The sequence below is a fragment of the Heterodontus francisci genome, unplaced genomic scaffold (genome assembly GCF_036365525.1).
Source record: "Heterodontus francisci isolate sHetFra1 unplaced genomic scaffold, sHetFra1.hap1 HAP1_SCAFFOLD_567, whole genome shotgun sequence".
Classification (NCBI taxonomy): Eukaryota; Metazoa; Chordata; class Chondrichthyes; order Heterodontiformes; family Heterodontidae; genus Heterodontus; species Heterodontus francisci.
In genome coordinates, this window is record NW_027141328.1 from 745,556 (window position 1) to 761,101 (window position 15,546).

A 15,546-nucleotide genomic window follows, 5' to 3' on the forward strand; every position below is an offset into this window, starting at 1 on the left:
CCCCGCACTGTCGGAGAGTCAGCACTGAGGGAGCGTCGCACTGTCGGAGGGTCAGTACTGGGGTAGCCCCGCACTGTCGGAGAGTCAGTACTGAGGGAGCGTCGCACTGTCGGAGGGTCAGTACTGGGGTAGCCCCGCACTGTCGGAGAGTCAGTGCTGAGGGAGCGCAGCACTGTCGGAAGGTCAGTACTGAGGGAGCGTCGCGCTGTCTGTGGGTCAGTACTGAGGGAGCGCCGCACTGTCGGAGAGTCAGGACTGAGGGAGCGCCGGGCTGTCGGAGAGTCAGTACTGAGGGAGCACCGTGGTGTCGGAGACAATGCTGAGGGAGCACCGCACTGTCGGAGAGTCAGGACTGAGGGAGCGCCGGGCTGTCGGAGGGTCAGTACTGAGGGAGCGCCGCACTGTCGGTGGGTCAGTACTGATGTAGCGTCGCATTGTCGGAGTGTCAGTACTGAGGGAGCATCGCACTGTCGGAGGGTCAGGACAGGGCTAGCCCCGCACTGTCGGAGAGTCAGTACTGAGGGAGTACCGCACTGTCGGAGGGTCAGTACTGAGGGAGCACCGCACTGTCGGAGGGTCAGTACTGGTGTAGCCCCGCTCTGTCAGACAGTCAGTACTGAGGGAGTGTCGCATTGTCTGAGGGTCAGTATTGGGGTAGCCCCGCACTGTCGGAGAGTCAGTACTGGGGTTGCCCCGCACTGTCGGAGAGTCAGTACTGAGGGAGCGTCGCACTGTCGGAGAGTCAGTACTGAGGGAGCGTCACACTGTCGGAGGGTCAGTACTGGGGTAGCCCCGCACTGTCGGAGAGTCAGTACTGAGGGAGCGTCGCACTGTCGGAGGGTCAGTACTGGGGTAGCCCCGCACTATCGGAGAGTCAGTACAGAGGTAGCGTCGCTCTGTCGGAGAGTCAGTACTGAGGGAGCATCGCAATGTAGGAGGGTCAGTACTGAGGGAGCGCCGCACTGCCGGAGGGTAAGTTCTGAGGGAGCGTCGCGCTGTCTGTGGGTCAGTTCTGAGGGAGTGCCGCACTGTCGGAGAGTCAGTACTGAGTGAGCGTCGCACTGTCGGAGAGTCAGGACTGAGGGAGCGCCGCACTGTTGGAGGGTCAGTACTGAGGGAGCGTCGCACTGTCGGAGAGTCAGTAGTGAGGGAGCGTCGCGCTGTCGGAGGGTCAGTACTGAGGGAGCACCGCACTGTCGGAGGGTCAGTACTGAGGGAGTGCCGCACTGTCGGAGAGTCAGTACTGAGGGAGCGTCGCACTGTAGGAGGGTCAGTACTGAGGGAGCGCCGCACTGTCGGAGGGTCAATACTGAGGGAGCGCCGCACTGTCGGAGGGTCAGTACTGAGGGAGCGTCGCGCTGTCGGAGGGTCAGTACTGAGGGAGTCCCGCACTGTTGGAGAGTCAGTACTGAGGGAGCGCCGCGCTGTCGGAGGGTCAGTACTGAGGGCGTGTCGCACTGTTGGAGAGTCAGTACTGAGGGAGCGCCGCACTGTCGGAGAGTCAGTACTGAGGGAGCGTCGCACTGTCGGAGGGTCAGTACTGGGCTAGCCCCGCACTGTAGGAGAGTCAGTACCGAGGGAGCGTCGCACTGTCGGAGGGTCAGTACTGAGGGAGTACCGCACTGTCGGAGGGTCAGTACTGAGGGAGCACCGCACTGTCGGAGGGTCAGTACTGGTGTAGCCCCGCTCTGTCGGACAGTCAGCACTGAGGGAGTGTCGCACTGTCTGAGGGTCAGTATTGGGATAGCCCCGCACTGTCGGAGAGTCAGTACTGAGGGAGCGTCGCACTGTCGGAGGGTCAGTACTGGGGTAGCCCCGCACTGTCGGAGAGTCAGTACTGAGGGAGCGTCGCACTGTCGGAGGGTCAGTACTTGGGTAGCCCCGCACTGTCGGAGAGTCAGTACTGAGGGAGCACCGCACTGTCGGAGGGTCAGTACTGGGGTAGCCCCGCACTGTCGGAGAGTCAGTGCTGAGGGAGCGCAGCACTGTCGGAAGGTCAGTACTGAGGGAGCGCCGCACTGTCGGAGGGTCAGTATTGAGGGAGCGCCGCACTGTCGGAATGTCTGTACTGAGGGAGCGTCGCACTGTCGGAGAGTCAGTACTGAGGGAGCGCCGGGCTGTCGGAGAGTCAGTACTGAGGGAGCGCCGTGGTGTCGGAGACAATGCTGAGGGAGTACCGCACTGTCGGTGGGTCAGTACTGAGGGAGCGTCGCACTGTCGGAGGGTCAGTACTGAGGGAGCGTCGCACTGTCGGAGGGTCAGTACTGGGGTAGCCCCGCACTGTCGGAGAGTCAGTACTGAGGGAGCGTCGCACTGTCGGAGGGTCAGTACTGAGGGAGCGTCGCACTGTCGGAGGGTCAGTACTGGGGTAGCCCCGCACTGTCGGAGAGTCAGTACTGAGGGAGCGTCGCACTGTCGGAGGGTCAGTACTGGGGTAGCCCCGCACTGTCGGAGAGTCAGTACTGAGGGAGCGTCGCACTGTCGGAGGGTCAGTACTTGGGTAGCCCCGCACTGTCGGAGAGTCAGTACTGAGGGAGCACCGCACTGTCGGAGGGTCAGTACTGGGGTAGCCCCGCACTGTCGGAGAGTCAGTGCTGAGGGAGCGCAGCACTGTCGGAAGGTCAGTACTGAGGGAGCGCCGCACTGTCGGAGGGTCAGTATTGAGGGAGCGCCGCACTGTCGGAATGTCTGTACTGAGGGAGCGTCGCACTGTCGGAGAGTCAGTACTGAGGGAGCGCCGGGCTGTCGGAGAGTCAGTACTGAGGGAGCGCCGTGGTGTCGGAGACAATGCTGAGGGAGTACCGCACTGTCGGTGGGTCAGTACTGAGGGTGCGCCGCACTGTCGGAGAGTCAGTACTGAGGGAGCGTCGCACTGTCGGAGAGTCAGTACTGAGGGAGCGCCGCACTGTCGGAGAGTCAGTACTGAGGGAGCACCGCACTGTCGGAGAGTCAGTACTGAGGGAGCGTCGCATTGTCGGAGTGTCAGTACTGAGGGAGCGTCGCACTGTCGGAGGGTCAGTACTGGGCGAGCCCCGTACTGTCGGAGAGTCAGTACTGAGGGAGTACCGCACTGTCGGAGGGTCAGTACTGAGGGAGCGTCGCACTGTCGGAGGGTCAGGACTGAGGGAGCACCGCACTGTCGGAGGGTCAGTACTGGTGTAGCCCCGCTCTGTCGGACAGTCAGTACTGAGGGAGTGTCGCACTGTCTGAGGGTCAGTATTGGTGTAGCCCCGCACTGTCAGAGAGTCAGTACTGAGGGAGTGCCGCATTGTCCGAGGGTCAGTACTGAGGGAGCGCCGCACTGTCGGAGGGTCAGTACTGAGGGAGCGTCGCGCTGTCGGAGGGTCAGTACTGAGGGAGTGCCGCACTGTTGGAGAGTCAGTACTGAGGGAGCGTCGCGCTGTCGGAGGGTCAGTACTGAGGGAGCGCTGCACTGTCGGAGGCTCAGTAGTGAGGGAGTGCCGCAGTGTCGGAGGGTCAGTACTGAGGGAGCGTCGCGCTGTCGGAGGGTCAGTACTGAGGGAGCGCCGCACTGTCGGAGGGTCAGTACTGAGGGAGCGCCGTGCTGTCGGAGAGTCAATGCTGAGGGAGCAGGGCACTGTTGGAGGGTCAGTACTGAGGGAGCGCCGCCCTGTCGGAGGGGCAGTACTGAGGGAGCGCCGCACTGTCGGAGAGTCAGTACTGAGGCAGTGCCGCACTGTCGGAGAGTCAGTACTGAGGGAGCGTCGCGCTGTCCGAGGGTCAGTACTGAGGGAGTGCTGCACTGTCGGAGAGTCAGTCCTGAGGGAGCGCCGCACTGTTGGAGGGTCAGTACTGAGGGAGCGCCGCCCTGTCGGAGGGGCAGTACTGAGGGAGCGCCGCACTGTCGGAGGGTCAGTACTGAGGCAGTGCCGCACTGTCGGAGAGTCAGTACTGAGGGAGCGTCGCGCTGTCGGAGGGTCAGTACTGAGGGAGCGTCGCACTGTCGGAGAGTCAGTACTGAGGGAGCGTCGCACCGTCGGAGGGTCAGTACTGAGGGAGCACCGCACTGTCGGAGGGTCAGTACTGAGGGAGTACCGCATTGTCGGAGGGTCAGTACTGAGGGAGCGCCGCACTGTCGGAGGGTCAGTACTGAGGGAGCGCCGCACTGTCGGAGGGGCAGTACTGAGGGAGCGTCGCTCTGTCGGAGGGTCAGTACTGAGGGAGTGCCGCTCTGTCGCAGAGTCAGTACTGAGGGAGCGTCGCGCTGTCGGAGGGTCAGTACTGAGGGAGTGACGCACTGTCGGAGAGTCAGTCCTGAGGGAGCGCCGCACTGTCGGAGGGTCAATACTGAGGGAGTGCCGCACTGTTGGAGAGTCAGTACTGAGGGAGCGTCGCGCTGTTGGAGGGTCAGTACTGAGGGAGTGCTGCACTGTCGGAGAGTCAGTACTGAGGGAGCGCCGAACTGTCGGAGGGTCAATACTGAGGGAGTGCCGCACTGTTGGAGAGTCATTACTGAGGGAGCGTCGCGCTGTCGGAGGGTCAGAACTGAGGGAGCGCCGCACTGTCGGAGGGTCAGTACTGAGGGAGCGTCGCACTGTCGGAGAGTCAGTACTGAGGGAGTGCCGCAGTGTCGGAGGGTCAGTACTGAGGGAGCGTCGCGCTGTCGGAGGGTCAGTACTGAGGGAGCGTCGCACTGTCGGATGGTCAGTACTGGGGGAGCGCCGCACTGTCGGAGGGTCAGTACTGAGGGAGCGCCGCACTGTCGGAGGGTCAGTACTGAGGGAGCGCCGTGCTGTCGGAGAGTCAATGTTGAGGGAGCACGGCACGGTTGGAGGGTCAGTACTGAGGGAGCGCCGCCCTGTCGGAGGGGCAGTACTGAGGGAGCGCCGCACTGTCGGAGGGTCAGTACTGTGGCAGTGCCGCACTGTCGGAGAGTCAGTGCTGAGGGAGCGTCGCGCTGTCGGAGGGTCAGTACTGAGGGAGTGCTGCACTGTCGGAGAGTCAGTACTGAGGGAGCGCCGCACTGTCGGAGGGTCAATACTGAGGGAGTGCCGCACTGTTGGAGAGTCCGTACTGAGGGAGCGTCGCGCTGTCGGAGGATCAGTACTGAGGGAGCGCCGCACTGTCGGAGGCTCAGTACTGAGGGAGTGCCGCAGTGTCGGAGGGTCAGTACTGAGGGAGCGTCGCGCTGTCGGTGGGTCAGTACTGAGGGAGCGCCGCGCTGTCGGAGAGTCAGTACTGAGGGAGCGTCGCACTGTCGGGGAGTCGGTACTGAGGGAGCGCCGTGCTGTCGGAGAGTCAGTACTGAGGGAGCGTCGCACTGTCGGGGAGTCAGTACTGAGGGAGTTTCGCACTGTCGGGGAGTCAGTACTGAGGGAGCGTCGCACTGTCGGAGTGTCAGTACTGAGGGAGCGTCGCACTGTCGGGGAGTCAGTACTGAGGGAGTGTCGCACTGTCGGAGGGTCAGCACTGGAGAAGCCCCGCACTGTCGGAGAGTCAGCACTGAGGGAGCGTCGCACTGTCGGAGGGTCAGTACTGGGGTAGCCCCGCACTGTCGGAGAGTCAGTACTGAGGGAGCGTCGCACTGTCGGAGGGTCAGTACTGGGGTAGCCCCGCACTGTCGGAGAGTCAGTACTGAGGGAGCACCGCACTGTCGGAGGGTCAGGACTGGGGTAGCCCCGCACTGTCGGAGAGTCAGTGCTGAGGGAGCGCAGCACTGTCGGAAGGTCAGTACTGAGGGAGCGCCGCACTGTCGGAGGGTCAGTATTGAGGGAGCGCCGCACTGTCGGAATGTCTGTACTGAGGGAGCGTCGCACTGTCGGAGAGTCAGTACTGAGGGAGCGCCGGGCTGTCGGAGAGTCAGTACTGAGGGAGCGCCGGGCTGTCGGAGAGTCAGTACTGAGGGAGCACCGCACTGTCGGAGGGTCAGTACTGGTGTAGCCCCGCTCTGTCGGACAGTCAGTACTGAGGGAGTGTCGCACTGTCTGAGGGTCAGTATTGGGGTAGCCCCGCACTGTCGGAGAGTCAGTACTGAGGGAGTGCCGCATTGTCCGAGGGTCAGTACTGAGGGAGCGTCACGCTGTCGGAGGGTCAGTACTGAGGGAGTGCCGCACTGTTGGAGAGTCAGTACTGAGGGAGCGTCGCGCTGTCGGAGGGTCAGTACTGAGGGAGCGCTGCACTGTCGGAGGCTCAGTACTGAGGGAGTGCCGCAGTGTCGGAGGGTCAGTACTGAGGGAGCGTCGCGCTGTCGGAGGGTCAGTACTGAGGGAGCGCCGCACTGTCGGAGGGTCAGTACTGAGGGAGCGCCGTGCTGTCGGAGAGTCAATGCTGAGGGAGCAGGGCACTGTTGGAGGGTCAGTACTGAGGGAGCGCCGCCCTGTCGGAGGGGCAGTACTGAGGGAGCGCCGCACTGTCGGAGGGTCAGTACTGAGGCAGTGCCGCACTGTCGGAGAGTCAGTACTGAGGGAGCGTCGCGCTGTCGGAGGGTCAGTACTGAGGGAGTGCTGCACTGTCGGAGAGTCAGTACTGAGGGAGCGCCGCACTGTCGGAGCGTCAATACTGAGGGAGTGCCGCACTGTTGGAGAGTCATTACTGAGGGAGCGTCGCGCTGTCGGAGGGTCAGTACTGAGGGAGCGCCGCACTGTCGGAGGGTCAGTACTGAGGCAGTGCCGCACTGTCGGAGAGTCAGTACTGAGGGAGTGTCGCGCTGTCGGAGGGTCAGTACTGAGGGAGTGCTGCACTGTCGGAGAGTCAGTACTGAGGGAGCGCCGCACTGTCGGAGGGTCAATACTGAGGGAGTGCCGCACTGTTGGAGAGTCATTACTGAGGGAGCGTCGCGCTGTCGGAGGGTCAGAAATCAGGGAGCGCCGCACTGTCGGAGGGTCAGTACTGAGGGAGTGCCGCACTGTCGGAGAGTCAGTACTGAGGGAGCGCCGCACTGGCGGAAGATCAATACTGAGGGAGTGCCGCACTGTTGGAGAGTCAGTACTGAGGGAGCGTCGCGCTGTCGGAGGGGCAGTACTGAGGGAGTGCCGCAGTGTCGGAGGGTCAGTACTGAGGGAGCGTCGCGCTGTCGGAGGGTCAGTACTGAGGGAGCGCCGCACTGTCGGAGGGTCAGTACTGAGGGAGCGCCGTGCTGTCGGAGAGTCAATGTTGAGGGAGCACGGCACTGTTGGAGGGTCAGTACTGAGGGAGCGCCGCCCTGTCGGAGGGGCAGTACTGAGGGAGCGCCGCACTGTCGGAGGGTCAGTACTGTGGCAGTGCCGCACTGTCGGAGAGTCAGTACTGAGGGAGCGTCGCGCTGTCGGAGGGTCAGTACTGAGGGAGTGCTGCACTGTCGGAGAGTCAGCACTGAGGGAGCGCCGCACTGTCGGAGGGTCAATACTGAGGGAGTGCCGCACTGTTGGAGAGTCCGTACTGAGGGAGCGTCGCGCTGTCGGAGGGTCAGTACTGAGGGAGCGCCGCACTGTCGGAGGCTCAGTACTGAGGGAGTGCCGCAGTGTCGGAGGGTCAGTACTGAGGGAGCGTCGCGCTGTCGGTGGGTCAGTACTGAGGGTGCGCCGCACTGTCGGAGGGTCAGTACTGAGGGAGCGGCGTGCTGTCGGAGAGTCAATGCTCGGGAGCACGGCACTGTTGGAGGGTCAGTACTGAGGGAGCGCCGCCCTGTCGGAGGGTCAGTACTGAGGGAGCGCCGCACAGTCGGAAGGTCAGTACTGGGGTAGCCCCGCTCTGTCGGAGTGTCAGTACTGAGGGAGCGTCGCACTGTCGGGGAGTCAGTACTGAGGGAGTGTCGCACTGTCGGAGGGTCAGCACTGGAGTAGCCCCGCACTGTCGGAGAGTCAGCACTGAGGGAGCGTCGCACTGTCGGAGGGTCAGTACTGGGGTAGCCCCGCACTGTCGGAGAGTCAGTACTGAGGGAGCGTCGCACTGTCGGAGGGTCAGTACTGGGGTAGCCCCGCACTGTCGGAGAGTCAGTGCTGAGGGAGCGCAGCACTGTCGGAAGGTCAGTACTGAGGGAGCGTCGCGCTGTCTGTGGGTCAGTACTGAGGGAGCGCCGCACTGTCGGAGAGTCAGGACTGAGGGAGCGCCGGGCTGTCGGAGAGTCAGTACTGAGGGAGCACCGTGGTGTCGGAGACAATGCTGAGGGAGCACCGCACTGTCGGAGAGTCAGGACTGAGGGAGCGCCGGGCTGTCGGAGGGTCAGTACTGAGGGAGCGCCGCACTGTCGGTGGGTCAGTACTGATGTAGCGTCGCATTGTCGGAGTGTCAGTACTGAGGGAGCATCGCACTGTCGGAGGGTCAGGACAGGGCTAGCCCCGCACTGTCGGAGAGTCAGTACTGAGGGAGTACCGCACTGTCGGAGGGTCAGTACTGAGGGAGCACCGCACTGTCGGAGGGTCAGTACTGGTGTAGCCCCGCTCTGTCAGACAGTCAGTACTGAGGGAGTGTCGCATTGTCTGAGGGTCAGTATTGGGGTAGCCCCGCACTGTCGGAGAGTCAGTACTGGGGTTGCCCCGCACTGTCGGAGAGTCAGTACTGAGGGAGCGTCGCACTGTCGGAGAGTCAGTACTGAGGGAGCGTCACACTGTCGGAGGGTCAGTACTGGGGTAGCCCCGCACTGTCGGAGAGTCAGTACTGAGGGAGCGTCGCACTGTCGGAGGGTCAGTACTGGGGTAGCCCCGCACTATCGGAGAGTCAGTACAGAGGTAGCGTCGCTCTGTCGGAGAGTCAGTACTGAGGGAGCATCGCAATGTAGGAGGGTCAGTACTGAGGGAGCGCCGCACTGCCGGAGGGTAAGTTCTGAGGGAGCGTCGCGCTGTCTGTGGGTCAGTTCTGAGGGAGTGCCGCACTGTCGGAGAGTCAGTACTGAGTGAGCGTCGCACTGTCGGAGAGTCAGGACTGAGGGAGCGCCGCACTGTTGGAGGGTCAGTACTGAGGGAGCGTCGCACTGTCGGAGAGTCAGTAGTGAGGGAGCGTCGCGCTGTCGGAGGGTCAGTACTGAGGGAGCACCGCACTGTCGGAGGGTCAGTACTGAGGGAGTGCCGCACTGTCGGAGAGTCAGTACTGAGGGAGCGTCGCACTGTAGGAGGGTCAGTACTGAGGGAGCGCCGCACTGTCGGAGGGTCAATACTGAGGGAGCGCCGCACTGTCGGAGGGTCAGTACTGAGGGAGCGTCGCGCTGTCGGAGGGTCAGTACTGAGGGAGTCCCGCACTGTTGGAGAGTCAGTACTGAGGGAGCGCCGCGCTGTCGGAGGGTCAGTACTGAGGGCGTGTCGCACTGTTGGAGAGTCAGTACTGAGGGAGCGCCGCACTGTCGGAGAGTCAGTACTGAGGGAGCGTCGCACTGTCGGAGGGTCAGTACTGGGCTAGCCCCGCACTGTAGGAGAGTCAGTACCGAGGGAGCGTCGCACTGTCGGAGGGTCAGTACTGAGGGAGTACCGCACTGTCGGAGGGTCAGTACTGAGGGAGCACCGCACTGTCGGAGGGTCAGTACTGGTGTAGCCCCGCTCTGTCGGACAGTCAGCACTGAGGGAGTGTCGCACTGTCTGAGGGTCAGTATTGGGATAGCCCCGCACTGTCGGAGAGTCAGTACTGAGGGAGCGTCGCACTGTCGGAGGGTCAGTACTGGGGTAGCCCCGCACTGTCGGAGAGTCAGTACTGAGGGAGCGTCGCACTGTCGGAGGGTCAGTACTTGGGTAGCCCCGCACTGTCGGAGAGTCAGTACTGAGGGAGCACCGCACTGTCGGAGGGTCAGTACTGGGGTAGCCCCGCACTGTCGGAGAGTCAGTGCTGAGGGAGCGCAGCACTGTCGGAAGGTCAGTACTGAGGGAGCGCCGCACTGTCGGAGGGTCAGTATTGAGGGAGCGCCGCACTGTCGGAATGTCTGTACTGAGGGAGCGTCGCACTGTCGGAGAGTCAGTACTGAGGGAGCGCCGGGCTGTCGGAGAGTCAGTACTGAGGGAGCGCCGTGGTGTCGGAGACAATGCTGAGGGAGTACCGCACTGTCGGTGGGTCAGTACTGAGGGAGCGTCGCACTGTCGGAGGGTCAGTACTGAGGGAGCGTCGCACTGTCGGAGGGTCAGTACTGGGGTAGCCCCGCACTGTCGGAGAGTCAGTACTGAGGGAGCGTCGCACTGTCGGAGGGTCAGTACTGAGGGAGCGTCGCACTGTCGGAGGGTCAGTACTGGGGTAGCCCCGCACTGTCGGAGAGTCAGTACTGAGGGAGCGTCGCACTGTCGGAGGGTCAGTACTGGGGTAGCCCCGCACTGTCGGAGAGTCAGTACTGAGGGAGCGTCGCACTGTCGGAGGGTCAGTACTTGGGTAGCCCCGCACTGTCGGAGAGTCAGTACTGAGGGAGCACCGCACTGTCGGAGGGTCAGTACTGGGGTAGCCCCGCACTGTCGGAGAGTCAGTGCTGAGGGAGCGCAGCACTGTCGGAAGGTCAGTACTGAGGGAGCGCCGCACTGTCGGAGGGTCAGTATTGAGGGAGCGCCGCACTGTCGGAATGTCTGTACTGAGGGAGCGTCGCACTGTCGGAGAGTCAGTACTGAGGGAGCGCCGGGCTGTCGGAGAGTCAGTACTGAGGGAGCGCCGTGGTGTCGGAGACAATGCTGAGGGAGTACCGCACTGTCGGTGGGTCAGTACTGAGGGTGCGCCGCACTGTCGGAGAGTCAGTACTGAGGGAGCGTCGCACTGTCGGAGAGTCAGTACTGAGGGAGCGCCGCACTGTCGGAGAGTCAGTACTGAGGGAGCACCGCACTGTCGGAGAGTCAGTACTGAGGGAGCGTCGCATTGTCGGAGTGTCAGTACTGAGGGAGCGTCGCACTGTCGGAGGGTCAGTACTGGGCGAGCCCCGTACTGTCGGAGAGTCAGTACTGAGGGAGTACCGCACTGTCGGAGGGTCAGTACTGAGGGAGCGTCGCACTGTCGGAGGGTCAGGACTGAGGGAGCACCGCACTGTCGGAGGGTCAGTACTGGTGTAGCCCCGCTCTGTCGGACAGTCAGTACTGAGGGAGTGTCGCACTGTCTGAGGGTCAGTATTGGTGTAGCCCCGCACTGTCAGAGAGTCAGTACTGAGGGAGTGCCGCATTGTCCGAGGGTCAGTACTGAGGGAGCGCCGCACTGTCGGAGGGTCAGTACTGAGGGAGCGTCGCGCTGTCGGAGGGTCAGTACTGAGGGAGTGCCGCACTGTTGGAGAGTCAGTACTGAGGGAGCGTCGCGCTGTCGGAGGGTCAGTACTGAGGGAGCGCTGCACTGTCGGAGGCTCAGTAGTGAGGGAGTGCCGCAGTGTCGGAGGGTCAGTACTGAGGGAGCGTCGCGCTGTCGGAGGGTCAGTACTGAGGGAGCGCCGCACTGTCGGAGGGTCAGTACTGAGGGAGCGCCGTGCTGTCGGAGAGTCAATGCTGAGGGAGCAGGGCACTGTTGGAGGGTCAGTACTGAGGGAGCGCCGCCCTGTCGGAGGGGCAGTACTGAGGGAGCGCCGCACTGTCGGAGAGTCAGTACTGAGGCAGTGCCGCACTGTCGGAGAGTCAGTACTGAGGGAGCGTCGCGCTGTCCGAGGGTCAGTACTGAGGGAGTGCTGCACTGTCGGAGAGTCAGTCCTGAGGGAGCGCCGCACTGTCGGAGGGTCAATACTGAGGGAGTGCCGCACTGTTGGAGAGTCATTACTGAGGGAGCGTCGCGCTGTCGGAGGGTCAGAACTGAGGGAGCGCCGCACTGTCGGAGGGTCAGTACTGAGGGAGTGCCGCAGTGTCGGAGGGTCAGTACTGAGGGAGTGCCGCACTGTCGGAGAGTCAGTACTGAGGGAGCGCCGCACTGTCGGAAGATCAATACTGAGGGAGTGCCGCACTGTTGGAGAGTCGGTACAGAGGGAGCGTCGCGCTGTCGGAGGGGCAGTACTGAGGGAGCGCCGCACTGTCGGAGAGTCAGTACTGAGGGAGCGCCGCACTGTCGGAGGGTCAGTACTGAGGGAGTGCCGCAGTGTCGGAGGGTCAGTACTGAGGGAGCGTCGCGCTGTCGGAGGGTCAGTACTGAGGGAGCGCCGTGCTGTCGGAGAGTCAATGTTGAGGGAGCACGGCACTGTTGGAGGGTCAGTACTGAGGGAGCGCCGCCCTGTCGGAGGGGCAGTACTGAGGGAGCGCCGCACTGTCGGAGGGTCAGTACTGTGGCAGTGCCGCACTGTCGGAGAGTCAGTACTGAGGGAGCGTCGCGCTGTCGGAGGGTCAGTACTGAGGGAGTGCTGCACTGTCGGAGAGTCAGTACTGAGGGAGCGCCGCACTGTCGGAGGGTCAATACTGAGGGAGTGCCGCACTGTTGGAGAGTCCGTACTGAGGGAGCGTCGCGCTGTCGGAGGGTCAGTACTGAGGTAGCGCCGCACTGTCGGAGGCTCAGTACTGAGGGAGTGCCGCAGTGTCGGAGGGTCAGTACTGAGGGAGCGTCGCGCTGTCGGTGGGTCAGTACTGAGGGAGCGCCGCACTGTCGGAGGGTCAGTACTGAGGGAGCGCCGTGCTGTCGGAGAGTCAATGCTCGGGAGCACGGCACTGTTGGAGGGTCAGTACTGAGGGAGCGCCGCCCTGTCGGAGGGTCAGTACTGAGGGAGCGCCGCACAGTCGGAGGGTCAGTACTGGGGTAGCCCCGCTCTGTCGGAGTGTCAGTACTGAGGGAGCGTCGCACTGTTGGAGGGTCAGTACTGAGGGAGCGTCGCACTGTCGGAGAGTCAGTAGTGAGGGAGCGTCGCGCTGTCGGAGGGTCAGTACTGAGGGAGCACCGCACTGTCGGAGGGTCAGTACTGAGGGAGTGCCGCACTGTCGGAGAGTCAGTACTGAGGGAGCGTCGCACTGTAGGAGGGTCAGTACTGAGGGAGCGCCGCACTGTCGGAGGGTCAATACTGAGGGAGCGCCGCACTGTCGGAGGGTCAGTACTGAGGGAGCGTCGCGCTGTCGGAGGGTCAGTACTGAGGGAGTCCCGCACTGTTGGAGAGTCAGTACTGAGGGAGCGCCGCGCTGTCGGAGGGTCAGTACTGAGGGCGTGTCGCACTGTTGGAGAGTCAGTACTGAGGGAGCGCCGCACTGTCGGAGAGTCAGTACTGAGGGAGCGTCGCACTGTCGGAGGGTCAGTACTGGGCTAGCCCCGCACTGTAGGAGAGTCAGTACCGAGGGAGCGTCGCACTGTCGGAGGGTCAGTACTGAGGGAGTACCGCACTGTCGGAGGGTCAGTACTGAGGGAGCACCGCACTGTCGGAGGGTCAGTACTGGTGTAGCCCCGCTCTGTCGGACAGTCAGCACTGAGGGAGTGTCGCACTGTCTGAGGGTCAGTATTGGGATAGCCCCGCACTGTCGGAGAGTCAGTACTGGGGTAGCCCCGCACTGTCGGAGAGTCAGTACTGAGGGAGCGTCGCACTGTCGGAGGGTCAGTACTGGGGTAGCCCCGCACTGTCGGAGAGTCAGTACTGAGGGAGCGTCGCACTGTCGGAGGGTCAGTACTTGGGTAGCCCCGCACTGTCGGAGAGTCAGTACTGAGGGAGCACCGCACTGTCGGAGGGTCAGTACTGGGGTAGCCCCGCACTGTCGGAGAGTCAGTGCTGAGGGAGCGCAGCACTGTCGGAAGGTCAGTACTGAGGGAGCGCCGCACTGTCGGAGGGTCAGTATTGAGGGAGCGCCGCACTGTCGGAATGTCTGTACTGAGGGAGCGTCGCACTGTCGGAGAGTCAGTACTGAGGGAGCGCCGGGCTGTCGGAGAGTCAGTACTGAGGGAGCGCCGTGGTGTCGGAGACAATGCTGAGGGAGTACCGCACTGTCGGTGGGTCAGTACTGAGGGTGCGCCGCACTGTCGGAGAGTCAGTACTGAGGGAGCGTCGCACTGTCGGAGAGTCAGTACTGAGGGAGCGCCGCACTGTCGGAGAGTCAGTACTGAGGGAGCACCGCACTGTCGGAGAGTCAGTACTGAGGGAGCGTCGCATTGTCGGAGTGTCAGTACTGAGGGAGCGTCGCACTGTCGGAGGGTCAGTACTGGGCGAGCCCCGTACTGTCGGAGAGTCAGTACTGAGGGAGTACCGCACTGTCGGAGGGTCAGTACTGAGGGAGCGTCGCACTGTCGGAGGGTCAGGACTGAGGGAGCACCGCACTGTCGGAGGGTCAGTACTGGTGTAGCCCCGCTCTGTCGGACAGTCAGTACTGAGGGAGTGTCGCACTGTCTGAGGGTCAGTATTGGTGTAGCCCCGCACTGTCAGAGAGTCAGTACTGAGGGAGTGCCGCATTGTCCGAGGGTCAGTACTGAGGGAGCGCCGCACTGTCGGAGGGTCAGTACTGAGGGAGCGTCGCGCTGTCGGAGGGTCAGTACTGAGGGAGTGCCGCACTGTTGGAGAGTCAGTACTGAGGGAGCGTCGCGCTGTCGGAGGGTCAGTACTGAGGGAGCGCTGCACTGTCGGAGGCTCAGTAGTGAGGGAGTGCCGCAGTGTCGGAGGGTCAGTACTGAGGGAGCGTCGCGCTGTCGGAGGGTCAGTACTGAGGGAGCGCCGCACTGTCGGAGGGTCAGTACTGAGGGAGCGCCGTGCTGTCGGAGAGTCAATGCTGAGGGAGCAGGGCACTGTTGGAGGGTCAGTACTGAGGGAGCGCCGCCCTGTCGGAGGGGCAGTACTGAGGGAGCGCCGCACTGTCGGAGAGTCAGTACTGAGGCAGTGCCGCACTGTCGGAGAGTCAGTACTGAGGGAGCGTCGCGCTGTCCGAGGGTCAGTACTGAGGGAGTGCTGCACTGTCGGAGAGTCAGTCCTGAGGGAGCGCCGCACTGTCGGAGGGTCAATACTGAGGGAGTGCCGCACTGTTGGAGAGTCATTACTGAGGGAGCGTCGCGCTGTCGGAGGGTCAGAACTGAGGGAGCGCCGCACTGTCGGAGGGTCAGTACTGAGGGAGTGCCGCAGTGTCGGAGGGTCAGTACTGAGGGAGTGCCGCACTGTCGGAGAGTCAGTACTGAGGGAGCGCCGCACTGTCGGAAGATCAATACTGAGGGAGTGCCGCACTGTTGGAGAGTCGGTACAGAGGGAGCGTCGCGCTGTCGGAGGGGCAGTACTGAGGGAGCGCCGCACTGTCGGAGAGTCAGTACTGAGGGAGCGCCGCACTGTCGGAGGGTCAGTACTGAGGGAGTGCCGCAGTGTCGGAGGGTCAGTACTGAGGGAGCGTCGCGCTGTCGGAGGGTCAGTACTGAGGGAGCGCCGTGCTGTCGGAGAGTCAATGTTGAGGGAGCACGGCACTGTTGGAGGGTCAGTACTGAGGGAGCGCCGCCCTGTCGGAGGGGCAGTACTGAGGGAGCGCCGCACTGTCGGAGGGTCAGTACTGTGGCAGTGCCGCACTGTCGGAGAGTCAGTACTGAGGGAGCGTCGCGCTGTCGGAGGGTCAGTACTGAGGGAGTGCTGCACTGTCGGAGAGTCAGTACTGAGGGAGCGCCGCACTGTCGGAGGGTCAATACTGAGGGAGTGCCGCACTGTTGGAGAGTCCGTACTGAGGGAGCGTCGCGCTGTCGGAGGGTCAGTACTGAGGTAGCGCCGCACTGTCGGAGGCTCAGTACTGAGGGAGTGCCGCAGTGTCGGAGGGT

The 15,546-nt window shown here is 63.1% G+C and overlaps 1 protein-coding gene across 1 annotated transcript in view; it reads right to left on the reverse strand.

The window, feature by feature from the left end:
- Positions 1 to 15,546, reverse strand: part of LOC137362792 (mediator of RNA polymerase II transcription subunit 15-like) — a 746,543-nt gene that overhangs the window by 632,797 nt on the left and 98,200 nt on the right. The window lies entirely within an intron of this gene.